A 14,574-nucleotide genomic window follows, 5' to 3' on the forward strand; every position below is an offset into this window, starting at 1 on the left:
GTGGGCAAAACTGGCTAGTCACGAAAGGTAGTTATAACAGCATGTCCTAACAGAGAGAGCAGGTAGTCAAAGGTGATCAAAGCAGAACTCATTATATTCATCAGAAGTATCTGGTTTGCCAACCCAGCTGAAGAGAAAGGAAGCAGGCACATGGACTGGACTGGTTTGCACCAGGTTCCAGCAAGTCCAGGGTTTTCTACTCTCATAGGATGACCTAGGGCTGGTGTGGTGTAGATCACCTTCAGAGCAGTTTGTGGTCCACAACTGATTTCTGGATGATGTCTGCCAGTTGAGTAGAACTCTGCCAAGACAGATACAGACTAGAGACAGGAGTTAAAGTTAAAGAACTTTAAAAAATATTTCTATTTGGAGCTGCCCTCTCAGGAATAGGCAGCAGGCCGGGAAGGTTAGGCTGTTCATTGACAGAAGCTCTTATCTGGAGACCATTTGACCCTATGGTGGGTCTAAGTCTTGTGATTGTTTTTTTCAATGCCCTGAAGCTCACCTTAAAATCTTGAGCTTGTGACTGATAATCGTAGTCAATGCTTTACCGGTTCATCAGAACCCCATTAATGTTAAAACTTTAAATTTTTGAAATCTTAGTGAGAAAATAGCTTAGGGTAATTCGTATTTATATACCTTAAGTCCTTTTTTAGGTCCTCATAATTTATTTAGACTTTTTGTGTCCTCAAATGTTTACAATTTAGGTATTTTTTTTTCTTTTCTTTTTTTCGGAGCTGGGGACCGAACCCAGGGCCTAGCAAGCGCTCTACCACTGAGCTAAATCCCCAACCCCACAATTTAGGTATTTTAGGCCTTTGTAATTTATATACACTTTTGATTCAATTTTTTACCATTGGAGATACCTAAGTGGTTGGCGATCCGAAGCCATGGATTTGGGCCTGGGAGGGGTGAATACACAGAAGGTGCAGACAGGGTGGCACGCTTGGGGATAGGGGTTGGCCCACATAGCCGCAGCTTGGCTTGGCACTGTGGGAGTAGCAGGAGTCAGAGCCTGATCTGGCTCCCAAGTCCACTTGTAACTGGCACAGGAGCGTGCACACCTAGAGACAAGAGTGAAAACGAAACCGACACATGGAACTCACGCAGGTGAAAACCACAAGCAAAACACAATACACAGAGCTAAATAACAGAGACACGGACAACAGGGGTCACTCAGAGGCTCACCAGTTTGATCAAAACATTTTCTTACGGCTTTTCTTTTTTTTTTTCAGTTGTCTCCCCACACAAACCAGACGCTCGGAACACACCAGAGGCTTCCCAAGTGTCAACTTTTACCCAATTGACTTATGCCGGGGCCTTTCTGAGATCTCCTTGGCTCCCGGTATGCCTGACATCTTCTGCTGGGCCTCTCCAAACCCTCAGCTTGGTCCCCAGTGTAGTAAGACATCGTTTCCTCTGCGCAGGCCAGGTCTGCTTCTGCTTCAGGCATCATGGTGTAGGGGTGGGGGTGGAGGAGTGGGGGAGGGGGGCTGAAATGAAGCTTAGTCAGCTGGGTGGTTCAGACAGGAACTCAGGAACTCATCCGGCGTGAGTACGGGAGCAGTAGCCTTCTCCGGAGTCAGGTTTGGTGGAAACTGCTCTCCTTTATTGGTAAAAGGTAAAAGGGGAGTGGATAGGGATTTTCAGGATGAGCGTACATCTGGGGCAGCGGTGCTAAGAATGCTTGATTTTCATGAAGAGGAATTCCAGGTGCTTGCTAATTTTGCTACCCAGCTACTTGACTACCTCAATGGCAGCAGAAGTGGGGTTTGGAAGGCTTACGAACTCAGGGACTTGCAGGCCCAGAGCAAGGAGGAAGCACTTCTACTCCTTCCGGTCTCAGATGAGATTTTTGTTCTGGGTTTGGACACATCTCGACCTCACTCTTGCTCCGGATTGGCTCTCCTGGTCGCACAGCTTTCCACCAATAGACCTCAGTTCTGTTAATGCACCGTAGGCCTCGAAACCCTGCCAATGGCTGTTCAGGTGTCGGGCCTCAGCCCACAGTATCACCCAGGCATCCTCAGTAAAAGAACTGGTGGCTCTGGCCAATTTCCCAATTAACTATAAATGACCAGAGGACCATGGGCCCTCCTTTTGCCATGATCAGAGGAATTCCAGTTCTTGTCAGACTCCCTATGTCCCCAGATCAGGATCCCATATAACCAGAACAGAACCAGAAAACAGATGTCACGGGGGTGGGGGGGAGGGGTGTAAAAAGCTTCTATGATTGACCAAAGAGAGAAAAGGTACTTGCTTGGGTTTTTCGTTTGGTTTTTGGTTTTCGGTTTGCCGTTGTTGTTGTTGTTGTCGTTGTTGTTGTTTTATGACATTCTTATCTCTGAGGTGCACACCTTCCAGGGAGCAGCTCTTCAGTCCCCAAGGGCAAGAGGGAAGGGTCGAGGTCTTGCTCTTGCTGGGCAACTCCAGATGCTAATCCCAAGATGGGAGAAGAAATAACCACGGATGGAGCCTTTGGCCGGTGGCATAAACCAGGAACCGCAAGCATCCGGAGCATTCTCTAGTCTTGGTCAACCGTAAGTGGAGCCGCAGCATGCCAAAGAGACTGTGTAGGAACCACGCTTTGCAAGAGGCATGGACCGTGTAGAGATTACACCTTCAAATGCGAGCCCTTTAAACTCAGTCGACGTCGGCACCACGTAGCTTGGAGTGAGTTGTTTTGAAGGGGAGCGCATCGCACATGGGCTCATGGGTCTGAAGAGCTGGCGGTGCCGTTCCCCAGCCGGCAGTGCTGGTTTGGGGAGGTTGTAGAACCTTGAGGTGGTAGGGCCTAACTAGAAGTGGATCGCGGGGAGGGATGGGAATTGAGGTTCATACCCCAGCCCCGATTCATCTCTTTTATTTAAGTGCGAGCAGCCTCACACCCCTACCATAAGCCACTAAAGGCTGCGCCTGAGCTGTCCATTCCCTACTCAACAGTGGACCGTAAATCAAAACAAACCATGCCTTGCTAGAAACTGCTTATCCAATATTTAGTAACAGCAGCAGGAAGTGTAGTCAATGTATGCGGTCCTAAAGAAACCCACCGCAGACAGCTCCAACCGGAAATCTGTTCCACAAACTCAATCAAGGTTCTCTGGTGTCTAATTTCAAGCCCAGCCACGACCTACTTATCGCCACCCGGCACCTAAAACTAACTTGCCAAACATCAGAGAAAGCTGCCCAAGTATTCAAGTAGTCAAGCATCTGGATTCGTCGTTCAGTGCCCCTCACTTGACAGTATTCTGATATCTCGCCTTTCCAGTCACAGCATATGTTTCTGCCCATCCTCTGCAGGCCCTCTGACTACAGCCATCTATGGGGAATGTCCCCTAGTCCCCTGGGATGCCCAGCATAGACATGAATCCTGGACTGGAAAAAAAATGTCACAAATATTAGAGGATTTACTGAGGCAAAAACACCTGTCATCCACCATCCACATGCAAGATTACAAATTTAAAGTGCTAAACACTTGGAACCAAAGGATCCCGTCGCTTCTGTGCAGAGTCAGGGACCCAGGTCATTTCTTCTCCTCCTCAACCTGTCAAGTAAATTGCCCAAAGAAAAATTGTCCGATAAAGTGTTAACATTGTTCTCCAACAGATAAACATACAGGTTCAAAGATCTCTGTGGAACAGGATTGGCAAAGGCCGGGCTCTGGAAGACCCTCTTCCAGCCCCTGGATACGCTGACCCTTCTTCTATGTGGAAAGCAGCTTGCTGACCTCCTCAGCTCCAACAACACTGCAGCCTTCCAGTGACTTCAACCCCTGTGAGAGGAGTTAAGACATTCTGCATGCAGACAAGCAAGGCAAGCTACTCACCCACCATAGTGTCGTGCTCACCCAGGTCTCTACTCCGGCAACCAGGAAGGGTTTTGTCTGCCCTGGCAGAACCTCACAAATTTACTATCAGAAATTTAAGGAGATGGAGCAGAGTGTGAAAAAGAAACAGACACACGGCATCAGACTCGAGGGAAGGAAAACTCAGGCATTGGCAATGGATTCAGAGGAAGGAAGCCTCGGTAGAAGGAAAATGGCCTTCACAGAAACACTGCATGGCCAACAAGCATAGAGGAAACAGCCTCAAATGGGGCCAAGAGTCCAATTATGAGGCCCCGGTCCAGCACGGACACAGTTCTAATTAAAACCATCACTTCTTTATTTACATCCTGATCAAAGCTTCCCCATCCCTCCTCTCCTACCAGTCTCTCCCTCTTGCCCCTCACCTCCACACACACCACACATCCCCACCTCCCCTTTCTCTTCAGAAAAGGGCAGGCCTCCCACGGATATCAGTCAGCCTTGCCATGTCAAGTTGTAGCAAGTTTATCTTCCATCGAGGCTAGACGAGGCAACCCAGTTAGGGGAAAGGGATCCAAAGGCAGGCAAAGTAGTCAGAGACAGCCCTGCTCTGGCTTTAGGAGTCCCCCATGAAGACCCAGCTGCACAACAGCACAGAGGACCGAGGTCCATCCCACGCACGCTCTCTGAGCACCAACATATTTTTACCTCTGCTTCTAAGACAGAAACCGGCCTGATGCCATCTTACCGCCATCATACTTCTAATTTGTGTCCCGTGTTTTCCCCTTCCCTGCCATTCTACTCAAAGGAAATCATATTTGCTTGATGACTACCCTGTGACTCGCTTTTGCATTCTCTGGGTAATATTTCCCAAGTCTCCTAGCTGTACCTGGACATTTGTAGTTTCCTCTGGAAATCTTTGCCCTATTTTTTTGGAGGGGGGGTTCTGTTTTTTTAACTAGAGTACTTACTCCCATCAGTAGAAAAGACTTTCAAGGGAGATCCCTCTTCTCAAGAAGACTAAATAAAGCCAAAGGTATGCCTGAAGGATCCAGTAGCCAGTGATAACCACTAAGTAATCCACAGGTATGATGTAATCTGTTCTCAGGTTGCATGCCACCTATGACCACAGCACCAATGTTCTAAGTAATCCAAGCACGGGGAACTCCAAAGCCCTGGTCATCTACATCTTCTCAGTAAAGAGTCTGAGGTTTAACCAAAACCTGGAAACCTTGAACTAATCAGCAAGGGAAAGGAGAACCTGGGACATTGGGTTTGCGGATCAATGGCCACAACCCTCCCATGTTAGCCTGGCGGTGTGCACATGCCGTGAGCTCAGTGAAGCAGGAGACCCTTCTCACTCAGTTCAGACACACATGAAAGGCTTTCAAGCCTACCATAGGAACTCAATTTTCTTGACTTCAGTCCTGTAATTAAATTAGGGTACCCTGACCAAAAGTGTTGGGGAGTTCCTTTCTCAGGCATTTGAGAATGGCAGCTCTCTCCCTAGAGACTTATCAGCTGCAGTGTTATTGATTCAAGTTTGAATACACTCAATTATAGGCCTTGGAGTGAGGGGAGGAGCAAAAGAATATTCAATTTAAGAAAATAAACTTAAAGATATTCAGTCCCTAGTGCATAAGCCCTTAGCAGCTGAGACTGCAAAGTTGCTGGAGAGAAGCACGAGAATGCGTCTGCCTCACAGACACTTGGAAGATTTTCTTTGACACACAGAGAGCTGCAGTGGGATCAAGCTTTATTCAAATAAGGAAATCTTCACTCTTCAAGCCAGAGCACTGTATCGTAATGTTCCAGACGGCTCTGCACCCCATCCAGCAATAGAAAATGCCCTTTACAAAAAAAAAGAGGTTCTCTTGCTTTTCTCACCCTTTCTCGAGGTCCGTCTTCTTATTTGCAGTTAATATACAAGGGCTGGTGGCTTCTTCAGCAGCTAAAGATGCGTGGGAAATTGGAATGGACCATAACACAGAAGGCACATGTCAAATAAGGGAAACACATTAAAACAGGAAGCCAATTAACCCCCCCCCCAAAAGAAAACCCCAAACACATCTTTTGCTGTCCTCTGAACAATCAATCTTATACCTTCAAACACTATATGGTATGTCTAGTTTTCTGCATCTCTCTATTGATTCAAAACCACACAGTTGTCAACATTGGAAGCTTCACAGCTAAATCCAAGACAAACAGGGAAGACAGATCACAAACATGAGGTATCATGGCTTCGCAGATGAACGGTATACACAAAGCAGGATAACAAGAGCAAAGAGCCACTTTGGGCAGCACACTCTATTTTATTCTAGAATTATCTATCTATAGTATCGGCTCTTCATGGGAATGGAGAGATATATCCCAGAGAGGCTGTGTGCTGAGCTAAGCACCTGAGTCCTGTTGAGGCTGTCCCCTGACTGGCTGTGTGATTGCCAGTGTTGCCTTACCTCTGCAAAATCCCTCACCACCCCTCAACTCCCCATGTAACACACAATAAGAATAGTTGTACCTGCAAAGTTTGAGTGAGGTAATCCGTGTAAAGGATTTAGCTCGGTACACGGCACAAACTGAGTACATGAGGGTAGCCAAAGATATTGAAAGGCAGACGAAGTGACACCACTTCATGTGAAATGAGCCATTCAGATTCAAGATTTCTCTAAGGAAAGGGGAGTGATTTGGAGAATTCTATTGCTAACTAAAAAATAGTACAGTCAGGGCTGGAGAGATGGCTCAGTGGTTAAGAGCACTGACTGCTCTTTCAGAGGTCCTGAGTTCAATTCCCAGCAACCACATGGTGGCTCACAACCATCTGTAATGGGATCCAATGTCCTCTTCTGGTGTGTCTGAAGATAGTTACAGTGTACTCAAATAAATAAATGTTTTAAAAATAGTACAACCTTCTTTGGATGTGGCCTTGAATTAGTGAGAGTCGCAGGTTGCAAACTGTAGGGCAACTAACTTTAAAATGTAAAGTATACTTGATACATTTAAAAAAAATGAAACTATAGCAATTACAGAAAAGCTCACCTTAAATCAAAGAAAGGAAGAAATGGGCAGAAAGGGAAAACAAAGAACCGAGAGAAGTTAGCTAAAAACAAAAGTCTCTTTTAATGACTATGTCTAACTTAAACACCAATAGTCTAAATTACTATCAAAGTGGATTTTTCTAAAACAATTCAATGGCTCATTACCTGAAAAGACCCACTGTAGGTGGCTTGATCTTTTTAACAAGCCCACAGCCGTGTCTTGTGTATTACCCTTTTCCTAAGCACCTCTCTCTCCCTTATACCTGTGCTTGAATCTATAGTGAAATCTCTAATAAAATTGAGTTTAACAAACTCAATTTTGACTCAAAAAAATGCTGGGACAAAAAAAAAAACGCTGGGATGATGACTCAGTAAGGCACTCACTACACAAGCCTGAGGACCTGAGTTTGGATCCCCAACACCTAAGTTAAAAATCCAGGCATAATGGGCAATCTTATAATCCCAGCACTGAGAAAGCTGAGGCAGAAGGATGACAGGCACTTGCCAGCACCGGTCTAACTGAATCCTGACCTTTCAAAAATAAGGTAGAGAACAACTGAAAAAGACACCCAGGGAACATCCCACAATATCTGAACCAGGAAAGAGAAAGAAGCCTGACCCAGCACAGACAGCTCTTCCTGGAGAGGACGTGGAAATTACAGATGACAAGCTAGCCGATGTTGAACTAACTTCAGAGCTCAAACTAAGCGACAGCTTCTGACAGCTTCCTAAAGAGTCGACGGATCCTCATCCAGGCATTGGAAAGAAAAGAGGCACTGAGATCAATGCATTGTCCTTGCTCAACCGTGAACATGGGGCAAAACTCCACCCGGCTCCTACCAGCCTACTCTTCGTGTGCTATCTGATTCCAGGCTTGCAGGAGGCGTTATCCGCTGCAGGAGTGTTCAGACGAAAGACAGCTTGGCTGGTGAGACTGCAGTGCTTCCCGTGTGGATGGGATCAAGGAGCACACAGTCACTTCACTCGAGTTGTTTTCCAATGCTCGGCCACGGTCGAACGCTAGTGATTGGATTAGCTATCGAGTCATCTGAAAAGATGGTTCACAGTGGCTCTAAGCAAACTGAAGGCAGATTCAAGACTCTCGTGGTGACAATAGGGAAATCCGGTCATGGGGAATCTGCAACTCACCTTAGCATGTCTCAGCCCAGAGCCTCTGTGCACTGGCTCAACTCACAGCCTTGGGGTGTAAGTCTGCTCCTTGGCCTCTTGTCAACTAAGTTTAAATCCCCTGGTAAAGACCTTCGTATGGTAGCATCATATGCCCAAATGCTCGCCTACGTGATGATTAAACAACACCTGGATCGATGTATGGCTAGGACGACAGCCTTACTGCAGGCTGCAAATGAGATACTGCCTTTCCTCTCGACAGAGAGGGATCTCAAGAAGGGTCTAGGAGAATGGTTTGAATCTATTGGCGCTATAAAGCACAGTGATTCTATGACATTAGACCCCACAAGCATTTCCAAATCTCTCCTTAGCAGCGCACTTTTGGAGCAAGAGAGAAAGTGCAGCAACAACAGTGTGTAAAGCTCCAGTGATTCAACCTGACCTGGATCATCCCTTACAGAACCCTTACTTCCAAGGGCTCAGGAAAGACAAGTCGTAAGATCTGGAGTCAGAGGAGAGCTGAGTCCAGATCCTGAAGTTAGTTGGTATTACTGAAATCTCTATCAACCAATGCTAGAGAGAGAGACAGAGACACAGAGATACACAGTGACAGAGACACAGAGACCAAGACTTAGTATCAGCAAAACACACACACATACTCACAAAGTCTCCTTTAACAAGGGCATGGATATGTTAAAGCTAAAACTGATTTGTGGCGATTGCACTACTCAAGAGAGGGCTGGAGTTGCTGAATTAACCTCAAAGCTGGCTTCAAAGCAAAGAAAGTTGTCAGTGACAAAGTGGAGCATTCTATAGTAATAAAAGATGAAGTTCAACAAGACAGTCTTTTGTGTCCATCAGTATAATGAGAAAACATCAGAATACAGAAGGTTAAGATCGATAGGAAGCTGTTTGGGGCATTATGGTGCACACCTGTAATCCCAGCATGCAGGAAGATGGGGGGAGGGGAGGATCTTTGGCCAGCCAAGGCTACATAGTGAGTTCCAGGTTAGCCTGGGCTACATAGCAAGACCCTGTCTCAAAAAAATAAAGAGCGGGTTTACCGGAAGGCATGTCTGAACCTATTCGTACAGTGGGAGACATCAATGGTCTTCACACTACTACTAACTGAACATAATAATCAGGAGTAGATCAGAATTCAGTGGAATTAAATGGTAATTTCAATCAACCGGATCCAACTGACATTTACAGAAATCTTTATCCATCAGCAGAGAGCACAGTGCTCTTAAACTCAGAAGGGACAGTCACCAAGCGAGGCCGCTTTCTGAACTATAAAACCTACCTTAGGCAAAGTTCAAAGTCATAGATCATATGTCTGTCCTCAGACAACAGAGTTAATATAATGATCAAGAATCCAAATGCATTTGGGAAATCCAAAGGTATATCACATCTGAATAATACATGGCACAGGGCTGAGCTGCAGCTCAGTGGTAGATTGCCTGTCTAGCATGTGTAAGGCTCTGGATCCAAGTCCCAGGACCATACACATGGAAATAAGCACAATAACACGTGGGTTAAAAAGAAAATCCCAAAAGGGAGCTCTATGTTTTCAACAAACTAAAAAACACAATCTATTAAATTACAGGCTATAGTGGAGCCACGCATACATTCAATGTATATCTTGCAAACAACAAAGATCACTTGTTTCCTTCTTCCAAAGCCATCAAAGGAAAACCAAGTGAGAGCAGAAGTTAACGAAGCCGGATATCACAAACCAGTGCCCGAGAGAGACAACCACACACAAAAGACGTTGGGTTTGTTAAAGAAATCGATGAAACTGACGAGCCTCTCGCAAGCTAACTTAAGCCTCTCACAGGCTATCTTAAGACACGAATCGCTGATATCAGAAATGAAAAAGGAAGACATCAGTACTGACTCCATGAGCATCACGAGGATAATGAAGGACTAGAATTATAGCTCAGAGACGGAGCGCTCAATTTTCGTGTGTGATGCTCCCCTGGATTCCATCTCCAGCACTACAAAGAGAAAACAGGGTTGGATGAAGGACTGAACAAGTCTATGCCCAAGAGAAATAGACCAATTCCTTGAAAAGCACAATCTAGAGATATTTATGAATTAAAAAAAAAAACAGGTCCCTTGTCAATTAAAGAAGCAGAAATCAACAACTAATAGGCCCTGTAAAACAGAAAGCATGCATACCCACTGGTGAAATCTTCCAAAAATTTAAGGAGGCCATGACACCAATTTTCCATAATTCCTTCAGCAAATAGTAGCAAAGGGGACTCCTTTTGAACTCAAAGTGGGAATCCATCATTACCTAATACCCAGACAGCCAAAGACATGGCAAGAAAGGGGAAATAGAAGTTTTTCTCGTACACAAGACACTGGCAGCAGAACAATCAACCAGAGACATGAAACAGCCAGCCACAAGTACAGAACAACAAACCACCTGAAAGAAGGTGAGGACGAGCCCTGGCGATACAAATCCAGAGAAAGTAGCACTGAGCGACAGACAGGTCTAACCAGGGCGCTAGATAATGCTTGCCGAGAACAACAAGCAAAACCATCCTTCATACAAGAAAAGCCAGCAATGTCTGTTTATTACATGCCGGATAAGAAAGCAGAACTAAACAAGGAAGAACTTCTTCAGGGCAGCACCCTGCGCATAGTAAACCGCAGAGACCTAGAACCGTCTGCCCCCGCTCCAGAGAAAGCTGCCGAAGGGTCCCAGGGCCGCAAAGCGCTACGCCGATACAGCACAAGAGCAAATTGCTCGAATGAAATCGACAGGCTGTGAGAGAAAAAGAAAAAGAAATTAGCACCACCAAACTGACAGAAAAAAAAAAATTGCCAAGCGGCAGGGACCCTGCCAGGAACAGTGAGAGGACATGGGAAAATGGCTACATGATACAGAGAGAAAAAATAAACAACTAGAAATCACAGGCTTTCGAAATTTCACACAAATCTGAAGTCCCCCACCCCACCCCAGGGGAAAAAATAATCAAGAATAATCACTTATCAAGGTCCTAAACAAAACAAAATAAAAAAACCCACCAGTTTCTACAAGACAAAGTGACAACACAAAATACTCGGGACTATGGTCCCAAATCATTTAATCTTTCTGGCTGCCCAGACTATCAGTCCAAAGGAAGGAAAGACATCCTCTGAGAATCTTTGTAAGACCTCAGATATTTTTCCTACTCTGGACCAATTACCACAGAACTGTGGAACAGGCTGTTCTTTGTACAACAGAGGAAGCAAGTCAAAATCATCGGTGACCAGGGCATTGAAACATGACAGAAATCCCAAGGCTAAGGATGAATACTGTCCAGCTGGCCCAGGAACATAAAAGTTCATTTCAGACTTTCAGACTAAGACAGAGGACACACGAGCAGGTGGCAGTGAGGTGGCAGCCAGACGCGTTCGCCCTGAACAGAGACGTTTACAACTCTATAGTAGCATTTCAACGAAGAGAGTTATTATGAGCGCACTGAAACACGAATGGAAGTTTGAGACAATTTCCCCAAAAAACAATACTGAGAAAATTATCATCGCGAAATAAAATCCTATGAAAGGTGACAGTGTCTCTCTGAGGCTAGTAGTGGTTTGTTTTTTTCTCTTTTTGTTTTGTTTTTGTTTTTGTTTTTGTTTTTTTTACCAGCCCAGGAGCTGAGATTATAGCCTTTATATTCTTTTAAAATGAAAAATAAAATGTTCTGAAGGAAAATATAGAATAAACACCCCCAAAAAGGAGGCAAAAAATAGAGATGACTTGATCCCTGAAAGAAGCCAGACATGTGAGGTAAGAGCTACATCGACACGATTCGCTGCCGGTGTGCGCGAGGGCCTACGCAGCACAAAGAAACTAAACCTCAAGCAGAAAGCCACGGCATCGCCGGCTCCAAATACTGGAAAATGAAGATTAACACTGCATACAAGTGGGGAAGGAAGTACATGAGGAAGACAAACCCCAACAGGAATGTCCAAATAGCCTCCCGTCTGTCCTAGGTGCCTGCCAAGCCGGCCAGAGCAGAGCGCACAGTCAGGAAAATCTAGAGCTTTCACGGGGGCAGTGTTTAAGAGGCTGAGGTTGAACCGCCCAGGAGCGGCACCCACGTGCAAGGAAAGCACACGGAAAGATGAACCTGGGTCCCAGTTTCACACAATATGCAAAAGCCAACGCCAAGTGGACACTGGGTCCTTTTCGAAAGCCCACTTAAACGGGTCTCCTGGATGTAGGAAGCTCCTAGAAGCCAGCGCAGCAGCAAAACTCAGCAACTTCTGGTACAGTATCCAAAGCACACATGGTAGGAAAAAGGAGAAGAGAAAAAAAAAACCTGAATTCAACCAGTGCACAAGAATGCAAGCTTAACATGTAAAGCTGCGACCGAGGGACCGAGACGGAACAAGCGTTTCTCTCGCAAGGTGCTTGCGTCCAGGCTATTTTAAAGAATTCATACAACTTAGTAACAGCCCAGTTCTCAAACAGCCAAAGTGCCTGGGTGACAATGTACCTGCTAAGAAGATCTGCAAGTGGCCAATGGTCACAGTAACCGCTGTTCAGTGCCTTTAGCAACAGGAGACAAAAGCAAAAACATGGTACTCGGCCACCCACTGGGACAGCTGTCATTCAACGAAGGTGACAACATCAAGCAAGCTGTAGAGAAACTGGAACCTGTATGCGTTGTTGGTGGCAGTACAGCAGAGAGAACAGCTTGGTGGCTCCTCATAACGGGTGGCTCTTCATAACGAACAACACAACTTCTGTAGGACCTGCAATCTTCCTTTCTAGAGAAGGACTTGGGAGAAACGAAAATATCTTATTCGGCCAAAAAGGTATACACGGATGTCCTTGGTCTTGGACTATGACACTTCATCCCTGTTACATGCATCCCTTTGGAAATACCCATAACCTGAGTCCAGGTTATGAACAAAAGCCAAGAGTGGAGGGCAGACTACAGGAAGCCTGGACTATTTGTTCTCCAAGACTGACAGGGTCATTAAAGAGATAAAAACTGAAAAAGTGCCTATGTTTGCAGGGTCACAAAAGATATGACAAATAACTCCACCCGGTGCCCACGGGTGGGACACTGAAACAGAAAAGGGACATTAACAGAACACCCTGGTAGCATCTAAACAAAGCCTGGGGTGAGCAGCAAGATACTCAGGTCAGAACCTAAACTTGGGAAATGCCCAACACGAATGTAAAACGTTAGCGCTTGGGACAAACGAACGAAGGATGTATAGAAACTCTTCTTTCAAATATGCATGTAAGCCTAAGATTCTTCCAAAGCTCACAGTTTTCATTTTTTAATTTTCTTTAAGTAAGGTCACTAAATATAACCCTTTCAACAGTGCGGACTGCTGGAAGTCGGTGAGTGGGGCAATGTGTCCAAAATGCTTACCACTTCACCTTAGAATACTCCAGAATATGCACGAAATCAGCTCTGAGAGCCTCAGTGCACTGCCCCGTATACTTTTTTTTTCTTTGATAAAATTGCTCTAAGAGATGCTTCATAGAAGCGAAATAAACCAGGGAGGGAGCTCTGCAGGATGCCATTGCTTTTGCTCTGTTGCTCAGAGGATTAGGTAGGAATTGTGCTTGACTCTCTGAAGGGAGAGTCAAGCACAATTTGTCCACCTCAATGACAAGCCAGGAAGACAGAGCAGGCAACGTGGAGAAAGGGAAACTATCAGGGGCAGAAAAGGGGAAGAAAATCAACATGTCCTCGGCACCTGAACAGAGTGTGGATGGCCACGGTAAAAACTCCTAAGGCTACATCACTTCAGAGCACCCACCTTATATCCTTCTGACCCAGGAGATTCGGTTACCCACAGACTCCCTCCCGCTAAGACTTGCTATCCATCCAGTTAGATTTCTGGGTCTTAGGTTCCAGGTCAGGGGCATCAGTGGACCAAGTCAACAAATTCTTTGACAAGTAACTGCGAGTCCCTTTGATGTGTTTTTTATCCTCCGACATATTCTTCAGGGATATTATGTGATGGGTCCCATCCCCCCCATTTTTCCCCTGAGTTCTAATGCTTTTATATCCATATTATGCATCCCTCTAACCCCCATCTAAGGAATTCACAAGGACACCACGGTGGCTCAGCCATTCATGACACTCACCCAGTAGGCCAAGCAGGTACCAAGCTGGCCTCAACCCCGACTCCTACAACAGCGCTTCAGGAAACTGTCCCAACACACCTCCTGCCACAGAATGAACAGTTGAAAGCTCTTTGAGTCAGAAGCAGCACTGCCACGTTGCTTCCGTTATAACCCAGTCAGCGTCTCCTCTCCAGCCACTACCCCCATGTCCCTCCCGCACCAGCTCTTAGCACCGGATACTTCTCTAACCCATGCCAGCATCGGAGTAAACCATTCTTTCTCCTTAGCTTCGGTTCCTCTTATTACCAGTAATTCGGACTTTTAATTATAAAGTCAGTCAGTATTTGACAAGGATTGAAAATGGATACTGAAAAAAGAAAACACAAAAAATATTTTCAAAAGGTTCATATGGAATTTTTTTCTATAGCTGAAAATTTATAGCGCCTGAGGTTAAAGCATCCTCGATAGGAGGTGGGGATGTAGCTCAGTTGGTAAAGTGTTTGGGCATCATGTTT

Source organism: Rattus norvegicus, chromosome 18 (assembly GCF_021556685.1).
Source record: "Rattus norvegicus strain SHRSP/BbbUtx chromosome 18, alternate assembly SHRSP_T2T, whole genome shotgun sequence".
Classification (NCBI taxonomy): Eukaryota; Metazoa; Chordata; class Mammalia; order Rodentia; family Muridae; genus Rattus; species Rattus norvegicus.